Below are 15558 nucleotides of genomic sequence, written 5' to 3' on the forward strand. Positions count from 1 at the left end.
TGTCTGTTATCTGTCTGTTATCTGTCTGTTATCTGACTGTTATCTGTCTGTTATCCGACTGTTATCTGACTGTTATATGTCTGTTATCCGACTGTTATCTGACCTGTTATCTGGACTGTTATCTGTCTGTTATCTGAACATATCAAGACCATTTCAAGTACTGTTTTTTATCTGTAACTTGCAAAAATCTGACTGTTATCTGACTGTAAAAATGATTGAAAAATGTAATGTTTTGACTTATCTGACTGTTATCTGACTGTTATCTGACTGTTATCTGTCTGTTATCTGATGTTATCTGTCTGTTATCTGTCTGTTATCTGACTGTTATCTGACTGTTATCTGTCTGTTATCTGTCTGTTATCTGTCTGTTATCTGTCTGTTATCTGACTGTTATCTGACTGTTATCTGTCTGTTATCTGACTGTTATCTGTCTGTTATCTGTCTGTTATCTGACTGTTATCTGACTGTTATCTGACTGTTATCTGTCTGTTATCTGATTGTTATCTGTCTGTTATCTGTCTGGTATCTGACTGTTATCTGACTGTAATGTTATCTGACTTATCTGACTGTTATCTGACTGTAATGCTATCTGACTGTTATCTGACTTCTATCTGACTGTCATCTGTCTGTTATCCATGTCTGTTATGTCTGGTATCTGACTGACTCTGTCTGTTATCTGTCTGGTATCTGTCTGTTATCTTTTATCTGACTGGTATCTGACTGGTATCTGACTGGGTATCTGTCTGGTATTTTATCTGACTGTTATCTGACTGTTATCTGACTTTTATCTGACTGTTATCTGACTGTTATCTGACTGTTATATGTCTGGTATCTGTCTGTTATATGTCTGTTATCTGACTGTTATCTGACTGTTATCTGTCTGTTAATCTGTCTGGTATCTGACTGTTAACTGACTGGTATGTTATCTGACTGTTATCTGACTGTTATCTGACTGTTATCTGACTGTTATCTGACTGTTATCTGACTGTTATCTGACTGGTATGTTATCTGACTGTTATCTGACTGTTATCTGACTGGTATTTTATCTGACTGTTATCTGACTGTAATGTTATCTGACTGGTATGTTATGTGACTGTTATCTGACTGGTATGTTATGTGACTGTGGGGCCAACAGTTATCTGACTGTTACTGTCTCAGCCTCCAGTATTTATCTGACTGTTATCTGTTTTATCTGACTTTAATGTTGTAATGTTATGTTATGACACTGGTGCATTGGTCAGTAAAGTTAGCTGTCATTCGTAATACAACATTCATGCCCTCTCTAACCATCATTATAATTATAAGGATTTTCCTCCACCTCTACACAGCACACAACCGACTAGGAAGAGATGGAAATGAAGACATCACTGTATCCACTCAGTCCACCGAGGCAACAGCCTGGATTGTTGAGTTTGTTTCTCCACTAATGGGAACAGAACACATCAACCAACAACAGACTTCTAGAACCACAACAATGATCTCTGTCACTCTTTCCTTCTACAGGACGTGTTGCTGCTCAGTCACTGTTCTGCGGTAGATAGATGTTAGCATGATCTCTGTCACCCTTTCCTTCTACAGGACGTGTTACTCAGTCACTCTGGCCTACGGTAGATAGATGTTAGCATGATCTCTGTCACCCTTTCCTTCTAGAAGGACGTGTTCTCAGTCAGCCACCCCACATAGCCTGGTAGATAGATGTTAGCATGATCTCTGTCACCCTTTCCTTCTACAGGACGTTTTTACTCAGTCACTGCTCTCTACGGTAGATAGATGTTAGCATGATCTCTGTCAGCACTTTCCTTCTACAGGACGTGTTAAATCAGTCACTGATTTGAAATAAATTTGATTTAGATAGATGTTATCTGCATGATCTCTGTCACCCTTTCCTTCTACAGGACGTGTTATCAGTCACTGTTATATGTAGATAGATGTTATCATGATCTGTCATCCTTTCCTTCTACAGGACGTGTTACTCAGTCATCTCTCTACGGTAGATCTGATGTTAGCATGATCTCTGTCACCCTTTCCTTCTACAGGACTGTTATCAGTCTGTTATCTGGTCTAGATGTTAGCATGATCTCTGTCACCCTTTCCTTCTACAGGACGTGTTATCAGTCACTTATCTGGTAGATAGATGTTATCATGATCTCTGTCACTATCCTTTATCCTTCTATCTGACTGTGTCTGTTATCTGTCTGTTAGATAGATGTTAGCATGATCTCTGTCACCCTTTCCTTTACAGGACGTGTTACTCAGTCACTCTGTCTACGGTAGATAGATGTTAGCATGATCTCTGTCACCCTTTCCTTCTACAGGACGTGTTATCTCAGTCACTGTTATCTGACGGTAGATTATCTGATGTTATCATGATCTCTGTCACCCTTTCCTTCTACAGGACGTATGTTATGTCACTCTATCTACTGGTAGATAGATGTTACATGATCTCTGTCACCCTTTCCTTCTGACAGGATCTGTTCCTCAGTCACTTTTATCTAGATAGATGTTAGCATGATCTCTGACACCCTTTGCATTCTACAGGACGTGTTCTCAGTCATTCTCTACGGTAGATAGATGTTAGCATGATCTCTGTCACCATCATTTCCTTCTACAGGACGTTTCCTCAGTCACAGCACACAACCGTAGATAGATGTTAGCATGATCTCTGTCACCCTTTCCTTCTACAGGACGTGTTCCCAGTCACTCCTGGTAGATAGATGTTAGCATGATCTTGTTTCTTTCCTTCTACAGGGAACGTGTTCCTCAGTCAACAACAGACTTCGGTAGATATATGTTAGCATGATCTCTGTCACCCTTTCCTTCTACAGGACGTGTTCCTCAGTCACTCTCTCTACGGTAGATAGATGTTAGCATGATCTCTGTCACTCTTTCCTTCTACAGGATGTGTTCCTCAGTCACTCTCTCTACGGTAGATAGATGTCAGCATGATCTTAGCGTGTTGTTGGCGTGTTAGACATGTCCAGTTCTGTTCCGTGGTGCTGTGGGGCTCAACATGAGAACACTCTACGACCGTTAAACAATTACATTAGGCCCTGACTCAGACCATTACACATCTATTAAACTGGTGATTTCTCTTTCCCAAACGGCACCATATTCTTTACGGTCACCCCAACCCATGGGCCTCTGGTCAGCAGTAGTGCACTACATAGGGAACAGGGTGCGATTTCAGCCACAGGCCCTGAGTTGACAGCTTCAAAGGTTCAGACAGAGATGGATTGTTCACTATGAATATTATTCTGAGCTGTCTCACAGCCTGACTGGAATTATTCATCATAAAATATGTACTGCCGTCTGTAAGTTTATTGATGTGTTTTAACAAAGAATAAAGGGGAAAGTATCAGGAAGTAGAACCAGACAGAGAGGGGAAGACTGACGTGCTGGTGGGGGGGAGGGGGGTCTATAGTACTGTATATTATAACTAGGGCTGTCATGATGAAGGGGGGTCTATAGTACTGTATATTATAACTAGGGGGTCCATAGTACTGTATATTATAACTAGGGGGTCTATAGTACTGTATATTATAACTAGGGGTCCATAGTACTGATATTATAACTAGGGGGTCTATAGTACTGTATATTATAACTAGGGCTGTCATGATGAAGGGGGGTCTATAGTACTGTATATTATAACTAGGGCTGTCATGATGAAGGGGGGTCTATAGTACTGTATATTATAACTAGGGGGTCTATAGTACTGTATATTATAACTAGGGGGTCTATAGTACTGTATATTATAACTAGGGCTGTTATGATGAAGGGGGGTCTATAGTACTGTATATTATAACTAGGGCTGTCATGTATTGTATATTATAACTGGGGGGTCTATAGTACTGTATATTATAACTAGGGCTGTCATGATGAAGGGGGTCTATAGTACTGTATATTATAACTAGGGGGTCTATAGTACTGTATATTATAACTAGGGCTGTCATGATGAAGGGGGGTCTATAGTACTGTATATTATAACTAGGGGGTCTGTAGTACTGATATTATAACTAGGGGGGTCTATAGTACTGTATATTATAACTAGGGGGTCTATAGTACTGTATATTATAACTAGGGGGTCTATAGTACTGTATATTATAACTAGGGGGGGGGGTCTATAGTACTGTATATTATAACTAGGGGGTCTGTCATGATATTATAACTAGGGGGTCTATAGTACTGTATATTATAACTAGGGGGATGAAGGGGGGTCTATAGTACTGTATATTATAACTAGGGCTGTCATGATAGGGGGTCTATAGTACTGTATATTATAACTAGGGCTGTCATGATGAAGGGGGTCTATAGTACTGTATATTATAACTAGGGGGGTCTATAGTACTGTATATTATAACTGTCATGAGGGGGGGCTATAGTACTGTATATTATAACTAGGGGGAAGGGGGGTCTATAGTACTGTATATTATAACTAGGGGGGTCTATAGTACTGTATATTATAACTAGGGCTGTCATGATGAAGGGGGGTCTATAGTACTGTATATTATAACTAGGGGGTCTATAGTACTGTATATTATAACTAGGGGGGGGGGTCTATAGTACTGTATATTATAACTAGGGGGATGAATGGGGGTCTATAGTACTGTATATTATAACTAGGGCTGTCATGATGAAGGGGGGTCTATAGTACTGTATATTATAACTAGGGGGATGAAGGGGGTCTATAGTACTGTATATTATAAATAAATTTTATTTGTCACATCATGATGAAGGGGGTCTATAAAATACTATAGTACTGTATATTATAACTAGGGCTGTCATGATGAAGGGGGTCTATAGTACTGTATATTATAACTAGGGGGATGAAGGGGGTCTATAGTACTGTATATTATAACTAGGGGGGTCTATAGTACTGTATATTATAACTAGGGCTGTCATGATGAAGGGGGGTCTATAGTACTGTATATTATAACTAGGGGGTCTATAGTATTGTATATTATAACTAGGGGGTCTATAATACTGTATATTATAACTAGGGGGGTCTATAGTACTGTATATTATAACTAGGGCTGTCATGATGAAGGGGGTCTATAGTACTGTATATTATAACTAGGGGGTCTATAGTACTGTATATTATAACTAGGGCTGTCATGATGAAGGGGGTCTATAGTACTGTAAATTATAACTAGGGCTGTCATGATGAATGGGGGTCTATAGTACTGTATATTATAACTAGGGCTGTCATAGACTGTATATTATAACTAGGGGTCTATAGTACTGTATATTATAACTAGGGCTGTCATGATGAAGGGGGGCTCTATAGTACTGTAATCAATCAAATACTGTATAATAACAAATCAAATTTTATTTGTCACATAACTAGGTTAGCTGTCATGATGAAGTAGGTCTAAATGTATTGTAAACTATGCTATAGTACTGTATATTATAACTAGGGCTGTCATGATGAAGGGGGGTCTATAGTACTGTAAATTATAACTAGGGCTGTCATGATGAAGGGGGTCTATAGTACTGTATATTATAACTAGGGAAGGGGGTCTATAGTACTGTATATTATAACTAGGGCTGTCATGATGAAGGGGGGTCTATAGTACTGTATATTATAACTAGGGGGTCTATAGTACTGTATATTATAACTAGGGGGATGAAGGGGGTCTATAGTACTGTATATTATAACTAGGGCTGTCATGATGAAGGGGGTCTATAGTACTGTATATTATAACTAGGGCTGTCATGATGAAGGGGGTCTATAGTACTGTATATTATAACTAGGGGGTCTATAGTACTGTATATTATAACTAGGGCTGTCATGATGAAGGGGGTCTATAGTACTGTATATTATAACTAGGGCTGTCATGATGAAGGGGGTCTATAGTACTGTATATTATAACTAGGGGGTCTATAGTACTGTATATTATAACTAGGGGGGGTCTATAGTACTGTATATTATAACTAGGGCTGTCATGATGAAGGGGGGCTATAGTACTGTATATTATAACTAGGGGGTCTATAATACTGTATATTATAACTAGGGGGTCTATAGTACTGTATATTATAACTAGGGCTGTCATGATGAAGGGGGTCTATAGTACTGTATATTATAACTAGGGGGTCTATAGTACTGTATATTATAACTAGGGCTGTCATGATGAAGGGGGTCTATAGTACTGTAAATGATAACTAGGGCTGTCATGATGAATGGGGGTCTATAGTACTGTATATTATAACTAGGGCTGTCATGATGAAGGGGGGTCTATAGTACTGTATATTATAACTAGGGCTGTCATGATGGAGGGGGTCTATAAATCAATCAAATCAAATCAAATTTTATTTGTCACATACACATGGTTAGCAGATGTTAATGCGAGTGTAGCGAAATGCTTGTAAAATGCTATAGTACTGTATATTATAACTAGGGCTGTCATGATGAAGGGGGTCTATAGTACTGTATATTATAACTAGGGCTGTCATGATGAAGGGGGTCTATAGTACTGTATATTATAACTAGGGCTGTCATGATGAAGGGGGTCTATAGTATTGTATATTATAACTAGGGCTGTCATGATGAAGGGGGGTCTATAGTACTGTATATTATAACTAGGGCTGTCATGATGAAGGGGGGTCTATAGTACTGTATATTATAACTAGGGCTGTCATGATGAAGGGGGTCTATAGTATTGTATATTATAACTAGGGCTGTCATGATGAAGGGGGGTCTATAGTACTGTATATTATAACTAGGGCTGTCATGATGAGTGGGGGGTTAGACATGTAGATCGGAGGTTAACAGCTGATTGGGTGAACAGCTGGTAGCACAGGGGTTTTGATGTTACGAAAGGATGTCATTTGGAAATAAGGGAATTGTATTGAAATTAAAATAATTTATCAAAAAATACTTTTTCAATTTACTCTCCCAACAGGGTTGACTTATTAAATGGGTCCACGGTCCCATTTAGTTGCTAATTAAAATGTCCAGTTGGGAATTCTACGGAACTGGGTCCCTAAGAGATTAGATCTTCTAATGACCTTTATGTTAATTAGATACATCCACAACGAATCAGACACCACCCTCTTGTCCTTAACAGCTCCATCTCCTTGAGGCAGAATAATGATCTCACAGAACCAACCTTACCTCACTGTCTCCTGGTCTCCATTCAACCAAACCTAAAAGGTCTCATTCTAACAGATCCCTAAAGGTCTCATTCTAACAGATCCCTAAAGGTCTCTTTCTAACAGATCCCTAAACATCTCTTTCTAACAGATCCCTAAAGGTCTCTTCCTAACAAATCCCTAAAGGTCTCTTCATCCTAAAGGTCTCTTTCTTCCTAACAGATCCCTAAAGGTCTCTTCCTAACAGATCCCTAAAGGTCTCTTCATTACAGATCCCTAAAGATCCCTAAAGGTCTTTCTAACAGATCCCTAAAGGTCTCTTTCTAACATATCCCTAAAGGTCTCTTCATTACAGATCCCTGAAGGACTCTTTCTAACAGATCCCTAAAGGTCTCTTCCTAACAGATCCCTAAAGGTCTCTTCCTAACAGATCCCTAAAGGTCTCTTTCTAACAGATCCCTAAAGGTCTCTTTCTAACAGATCCCTAAAGGTCTCTTCCTAACAGATCCCTAAAGAACCTGTTATGGCAAGGCGATCCCCCCCCACATTAACAAGTCCAATACTGCAAATGAAACATAAACATCTTGTTCATCTACCCATCATGTCTGATTTTTAAATTTTTTTACAGCAAAAACACAACATATATTTATGTCAGACCACCACCAAATAAAAAAAAAGCCATTTTTCCCAGCCAAAGATAGAGTCACAAAAGCAGGATTAGAGATAAAATGAATCACTAACCTTTTGAAAATCTTCATCAGACGACACTCATATAACATGTTACACAATCATTTATGTTTTGTTCGATAATATGCATATTTATATCCACAAATCTCGGTTTACATTGACGCCATGTTCAGAAATGCCTCCAAAATATCCGGAGGAATTATAGAAAGCTTCGCCAGATAACAGAAATACTCATCATAAACTTTGACTAAAGATACATGTTCTACATATAATTAAAGATACACTGGTTCTTAATGCAACCGCTGTGTCAGATTTTTTTTAAACGTTACGAAAAAGCCTACCATGCAATAATCTGAGACGGCGCTCAGACGAAATATATTTCTCCGCCATGTTGGAGTCAACAGAAATACGAAATTACATCATAAATATTCCCTTACCTTTGATGAACTTCATCAGAATGCAGTGCAAGGAGTCCTAGTTCCACAATAAATTGTTGTTTTGTTCCATAATGTCCAATACTAGTGTCCAATTAGCTGCATTTGCCAGCACTTTCAGCTCACGTGCCCAAAAGCTGACGCTGGTCCAGGACAACAAGTATGAAAAATTCAAACATATATATTCCAGGTCGAATAAACTGGTCAACCTAAGTAGAGAATCAATCTTCAGGATGATATTTTCATATATATCCACTAACGTTCCAACCGGATCATACGTTTTCAGCTGCAGCCAAATGGAACGACGGTGGCACCCACAGAGAAATGCGCCACAGGAAAATGGCATTCTGTCGGGAAACTGACTATTTCCCCTCCCATTCGGTCAAAGTTCACACCAGAGGCTCCATTCCACGTTCTACTAAAAAGGTCTCTTTCTTACAGATCTACACTGCTCCATGTTACCTTTATAAAAGCAGGAAATGGGAAGCCTGTGTCCCAGAGTCACCCTGTATGACTACAAACAAAGCCTGTGTCCCAGAGTCACCCTGTAAGACTACAAACAAAGCCTGTGTCCCAGAGTCACCCTGTAAGACTACAAACAAAGCCTGTGTCCCAGAGTCACCCTGTAAGACTACAAACAAAGCCTGTGTCCCATATTCACCCTGTAAGACTCCAAACAAAGCCTGTGTCCCATAGTCACCCTGTAAGACTACAAACAAAGCCTGTGTCCCGGAGTCACCCTGTGAGCTACAAACAAAGCCTGTGTCCCAGAGTCACCCTGTGAGACTACAAACAAAGCCTGTGTCCCAGTCACCCTGTGAGACTACAAACAAAGCCTGTGTCCCAGAGTCACCCTGTGAGACTACAAACAAAGCCTGTATCCTAGTCACCCTGTAAGACTACAAACAAAGCCTGTATCCCAGAGTCACCCTGTAAGACTACAAACAAAGCCTGTGTCCTAGAGTCTGGGCCAGCAGCCTTGCGAGGGTTAACACGTTTAAAGGTCTTACTCACGTTGGACACGGAGAAGGAGAGGGGGGGGGGCATTCCTTGGTAGTGGGCCGCGTCGGTGGCAGTGAAGGTGTTTCGTTTGTCTGGAAGGACGTCAGTGTCCGTAACATTGTGGTTTTCTTTTCGTAGTACGTAGTTGCCTATAGACCCTGCCACATACGTCTCGTGTCTGAGCCGTTGAATTGCGACTCCACTTTGTCCCTATGCCGATATTTACCTTGTTTGATTGCCGTCATCTCTCCATGGTTTCTGGTTCGGGTAGGTTTTAATAGTCACAGTGGGTACAACATCTCCAATGCACTTCCTTATAAACTCACTCAGCAAATGCCGCCATCTCTCCACGGTTTCTGGTTCGGGTAGGTTTTAATAGTCACAGTGGGTACAACATATACAATGCACTTCCTTATAAACTCACTCAGCAAATGCCGCCATCTCTCCACGGTTTCTGGTTCGGGTAGGTTTTAATAGTCACAGTGGGTACAACATATACAATGCACTTCCTTATAAACTCACTCGAAAAAGGTATAAATCAATGTTTTTCTCTGAGGATGCCCGGAATATTTCCCATTCCAAGTGACAAACACAATCTTGAAGCGTGGATTCCGATTGGTCAGACCAGCGTTGAATGGTTCTTGTCATGGGAACATCCTGTTTGAGTTTCTGCCTATAGGACAGTAGTAGCAAAATGGAGTCGTGGCCGTATTTTCCGAATGGAGGGCGGGGGAGGGCCTTGTATACTTCGTGGGAGTTAGAGTAGCAGTGAGTAGCAAATTTGAGAATTTGCTTTGTTAATTAAAATCCCCAGCTAAAATAAATGCAGCCTCAGGATGTATGGTTTCCAGTTTGCATAGTCCAGTGTAGTTCCTTGAGGGTCGTTGTGGTATCTGCTAGAGGGGGAATATACACGGCTGTGACGATAACCGATGAGAATTCTCTTGGGAGATAATATGGTCAGCATTTGATTGTAAGGAATTCTAGGTCAGGTGAACAAAAGGACTTGAGTTCCTGTATGTTGTTATGATTACACCATGAGTTGTTAATTATGAAGCATACACCCCCGCCCTTCTTCTTCCCAGAGAATGTTCATTTCTGTCGGAGCGATGCATGAAGAACTATTTTATTTATTTATTTTTTTTCACCTTTATTTAACCAGGGAGGCCAGTTGAGAACAAGTTCTCATTTACAACTGCGACCTGGACAAGATAAAGCAAAGCAGTGCGACACAAACAACAACACAGAGTTACACATGGAATAAACACATGTACAGTCAATAACATTAACATTATAAAAAATCTATATACAGTGTGTGCAAAGTCATATTTCAGTATTCTGCCCTCTAGTGGCTGTATGGGTGGAATGGTAGTCATATTTCAGTATTCTGCCCTCTAGTGGCTGTATGGGTGGAATGGTAGTCATATTTCAGTATTCTGCCCTCTAGTGGCTGTATGGGTGGAATGGTAGTCATATTTCAGTATTCTGCCCTCTAGTGGCTTTATGTTATATTTATTCATATTTCATAATTTCAAAAATGAATAACTTTTTTTTTGTTGTTGTTGAAAATCTGGTGTTCCCATGTCAAACGTTTTAGTTATATTTCAGTAATCTGGTGTTCTGATGTCAAACGTTTTAGTTATATTTCAGTAATCTGGTGTTCCTATGTCAAACGTTTTAGTTATATTTCAGTAATCTGTGATGTATATCAAGTGTAATATTGGGATACAAACTCAAATAATAATATTTCAACTCTATATTTGAAAGGTGTCTTCTTTTTTGTTAAACCCTTAACCATGTGCGTGAGGTTTATACTTTTGTTTCAACGTAGATTTGTTTAAGATTACCAAGAAATACTCTGTCTGACCTTGATTTATCCCACTGCAGTAAAATGTTAACAGGTGAGAGATATGACGTGCTGAGACAGGAATGTGATGTGTGGTAGAGAGGGGGGAGAGAGAGAAGTGGGTTGTCTGTCAGCTGAAAGAGAGAGAGAGAGAGAGAGAGAGAGAGAGAGAGAGAGAGAAGTGGGTTGTCTGTCTGCTGAAAGAGAGAGAGAGAGAGAGAGAGAGAGAGAGAGAGAGAGAGAAGTGGGTTGTCTGTCTGCTGAAAGAGAGAGAGAGAGAGAGAGAGAGAGAGAGAGAGAGAGAAGTGGGTTGTCTGTCTGCTGAAAGAGAGAGAGAGAGAGAGAGAGGGAGAGAAGTGGGTTGTCTGTCTGCTGAAACAGAGAGAGAGAGAGAGAGAGAGAGAGAGAGAGTGGGTTGTCTGTCTGCTGAAACAGAGAGAGAGAGAGAGAGAAGTGGGTTGTCTGTCTGCTGAAAGAGAGAGAGAGAGAGAGAGAAGTGGGTTGTCTGTCTGCTGAAAGAGAGAGAGAGAGAGTGAGAGACCAAATCACTCGTCTCTACGGCCAGGGCATAGAATGCCCACCCTAGTCACACCCTAGTCACACCCTGGCCTAACCAACATAGAGAATAAAAGCCTCTTTATGGCCAGGGCATAGAATGCCCACCCTAGTCACACCCTAGTCACACCCTGGCCTAACCAACATAGAGAATAAAAGCCTATTTATGGCCAGGACATAGAATGTCCACCCTAGTCACACCCTAGTCACACCCTAGTCACACCCTAGTCACACCCTAGTCACACCCTAGTCACACCCTAGTCACACCCTAGTCACACCCTGGCCTAACCAACATAGAGAATAAAAGCCTATTTATGGCCAGGACATAGAATGTCCACCCTAGTCACACCCTAGTCACACCCTAGTCACACCCTAGTCACACCCTGGCCTAACCAACATAGAGAATAAAAGCCTCTCTACGGCCAGGACATAGAATGCCCACCCTAGTCACACCCTAGTCACACCCTAGTCACACCCTAGTCACACCCTGGCCTAACCACTGCCACTGGAACACAGGAGTAGCTAACACAACGTGCCACTAGAACACAGGAGTAGCTAACACAACGTGCCACTAGAACACAGGAGTAGCTAACACAACGTGCCATTGGAACACAGGAGTAGCTAACACAACGTGCCACTGGAACACAGGAGTAGCTAACACAACGTGCCACTAGAACACAGGAGTAGCTAACACAACGTGCCACTAGAACACAGGAGTAGCTAACACAACGTGCCATTGGAACACAGGAGTAGCTAACACAACGTGCCACTAGAACACAGGAGTAGCTAACACAACGTGCCACTAGAACACAGGAGTAGCTAACACAACGTGCCACTGGAACACAGGAGTAGCTAACACAACGTGCCACTGGAACACAGGAGTAGCTAACACAACGTGCCACTAGAACACAGGAGTAGCTAACACAACGTGCCATTGGAACACAGGAGTAGCTAACACAACGTGCCACTAGAACACAGGAGTAGCTAACACAACGTGCCACTAGAACACAGGAGTAGCTAACACAACGTGCCACTGGAACACAGGAGTAGCTAACACAACGTGCCATTGGAACACAGGAGTAGCTAACACAACGTGCCACTAGAACACAGGAGTAGCTAACACAACGTGCCATTGGAACACAGGAGTAGCTAACACAACGTGCCACTGGAACACAGGAGTAGCTAACACAACGTGCCACTAGAACACAGGAGTAGCTAACACAACGTGCCATTGGAACACAGGAGTAGCTAACACAACGTGCCACTGGAACACAGGAGTAGCTAACACAACGTGCCACTAGAACACAGGAGTAGCTAACACAACGTGCCACTAGAACACAGGAGTAGCTAACACAACGTGCCATTGGAACACAGGAGTAGCTAACACAACGTGCCACTAGAACACAGGAGTAGCTAACACAACGTGCCACTAGAACACAGGAGTAGCTAACACAACGTGCCACTGGAACACAGGAGTAGCTAACACAACGTGCCACTGGAACACAGGAGTAGCTAACACAACGTGCCACTGGAACACAGGAGTAGCTAACACAACGTGCCACTGGAACACAGGAGTAGCTAACACAACGTGCCACTGGAACACAGGAGTAGCTAACACAACGTGCCACTGGAACACAGGAGTAGTTAACACAACGTGCCACTGGAACACAGGAGTAGCTAACACAACGTGCCACTGGAACACAGGAGTAGCTAACACAACGTGCCACTGGAACACAGGAGTAGCTAACACAACGTGCCACTGGAACACAGGAGTAGCTAACACAACGTGCCACTGGAACACAGGAGTAGCTAACACAACGTGCCACTGGAACACAGGAGTAGCTAACACAACGTGCCACTGGAACACAGGAGTAGCTAACACAACGTGCCACTGGAACACAGGAGTAGCTCACACAACGTGCCACTGGAACACAGGAGTAGCTAACACAACGTGCCACTGGAACACAGGAGTAGTTAACACAACGTGCCACTGGAACACAGGAGTGGCTAACACAACGTGCCACTGGAACACAGGAGTAGCTAACACAACGTGCCACTGGAACACAGGAGTAGCTAACACAACGTGCCATTGGAACACAGGAGTAGTTAACACAACGTGCCACTGGAACACAGGAGTAGCTAACACAACGTGCCACTGGAACACAGGAGTAGCTAACACAACGTGCCACTGGAACACAGGAGTAGCTAACACAACGTGCCACTGGAACACAGGAGTAGCTAACACAACGTGCCACTGGAACACAGGAGTAGCTCACACAACGTGCCACTGGAACACAGGAGTAGCTCACACAACGTGCCACTGGAACACAGGAGTAGCTAACACAACGTGCCATTGGAACACAGGAGTAGTTAACACAACGTGCCACTGGAACACAGGAGTAGCTAACACAACGTGCCACTGGAACACAGGAGTAGCTCACACAACGTGCCACTGGAACACAGGAGTAGCTAACACAACGTGCCATTGGAACACAGGAGTAGTTAACACAACGTGCCACTGGAACACAGGAGTAGCTAACACAACGTGCCACTGGAACACAGGAGTAGCTAACACAACGTGCCACTGGAACACAGGAGTAGCTAACACAACGTGCCATTGGAACACAGGAGTAGCTAACACAACGTGCCACTGGAACACAGGAGTAGCTAACACAACGTGCCACTGGAACACAGGAGTAGCTAACACAACGTGCCACTGGAACACAGGAGTACCTAACACAACGTGCCACTGGAACACAGGAGTAGCTAACACAACGTGCCACTGGAACACAGGAGTAGCTAACACAACGTGCCACTGGAACACAGGAGTAGCTAACACAACGTGCCACTGGAACACAGGAGTAGCTAACACAACGTGCCACTGGAACACAGGAGTAGCTAACACAACGTGCCACTGGAACACAGGAGTAGCTAACACAACGTGCCACTGGAACACAGGAGTAGCTAACACAACGTGCCACTGGAACACAGGAGTAGCTAACACAACGTGCCACTGGAACACAGGAGTAGCTAACACAACGTGCCACTGGAACACAGGAGTAGCTAACACAACGTGCCACTGGAACACAGGAGTAGCTAACACAATGTGCCACTGGAACACAGGAGTAGCTAACACAACGTGCCACTGGAACACAGGAGTAGTTAACACAACGTGCCATTGGAACACAGGAGTAGTTAACACAACGTGCCACTGGAACACAGGAGTAGCTAACACAACGTGCCACTGGAACACAGGAGTAGCTAACACAACGTGCCATTGGAACACAGGAGTAGTTAACACAACGTGCCACTGGAACACAGGAGTACCTAACACAACGTGCCACTGGAACAGAGGAGTAGCTAACACAACGTGCCACTGGAACAGAGGAGTAGCTAACACAACGTGCCACTGGAACACAGGAGTAGCTAACACAACGTGCCACTGGAACACAGGAGTAGCTAACACAACGTGCCACTGGAACACAGGAGTAGCTAACACAACGTGCCACTGGAACACAGGAGTAGCTCACACAACGTGCCACTGGAACACAGGAGTAGCTAACACAACGTGCCACTGGAACACAGGAGTAGCTAACACAACGTGCCACTGGAACACAGGAGTAGCTAACACAACGTGCCACTGGAACACAGGAGTAGCTAACACAACGTGCCACTGGAACACAGGAGTAGCTAACACAACGTGCCACTGGAACACAGGAGTAGCTAACACAACGTGCCACTGGAACACAGGAGTAGCTAACACAACGTGCCACTGGAACACAGGAGTAGCTAACACAACGTGCCACTGGAACACAGGAGTAGCTAACACAACGTGCCACTGGAACACAGGAGTAGCTAACACAACGTGCCACTGGAACACAGGAGTAGCTAACACAATAGGTAAGTAAAGAAAAAAATAACAGTAAAAAGACAGGCTATAAACAG

Source organism: Oncorhynchus tshawytscha, linkage group LG26 (genome assembly GCF_018296145.1).
Source record: "Oncorhynchus tshawytscha isolate Ot180627B linkage group LG26, Otsh_v2.0, whole genome shotgun sequence".
Taxonomy (NCBI): Eukaryota; Metazoa; Chordata; class Actinopteri; order Salmoniformes; family Salmonidae; genus Oncorhynchus; species Oncorhynchus tshawytscha.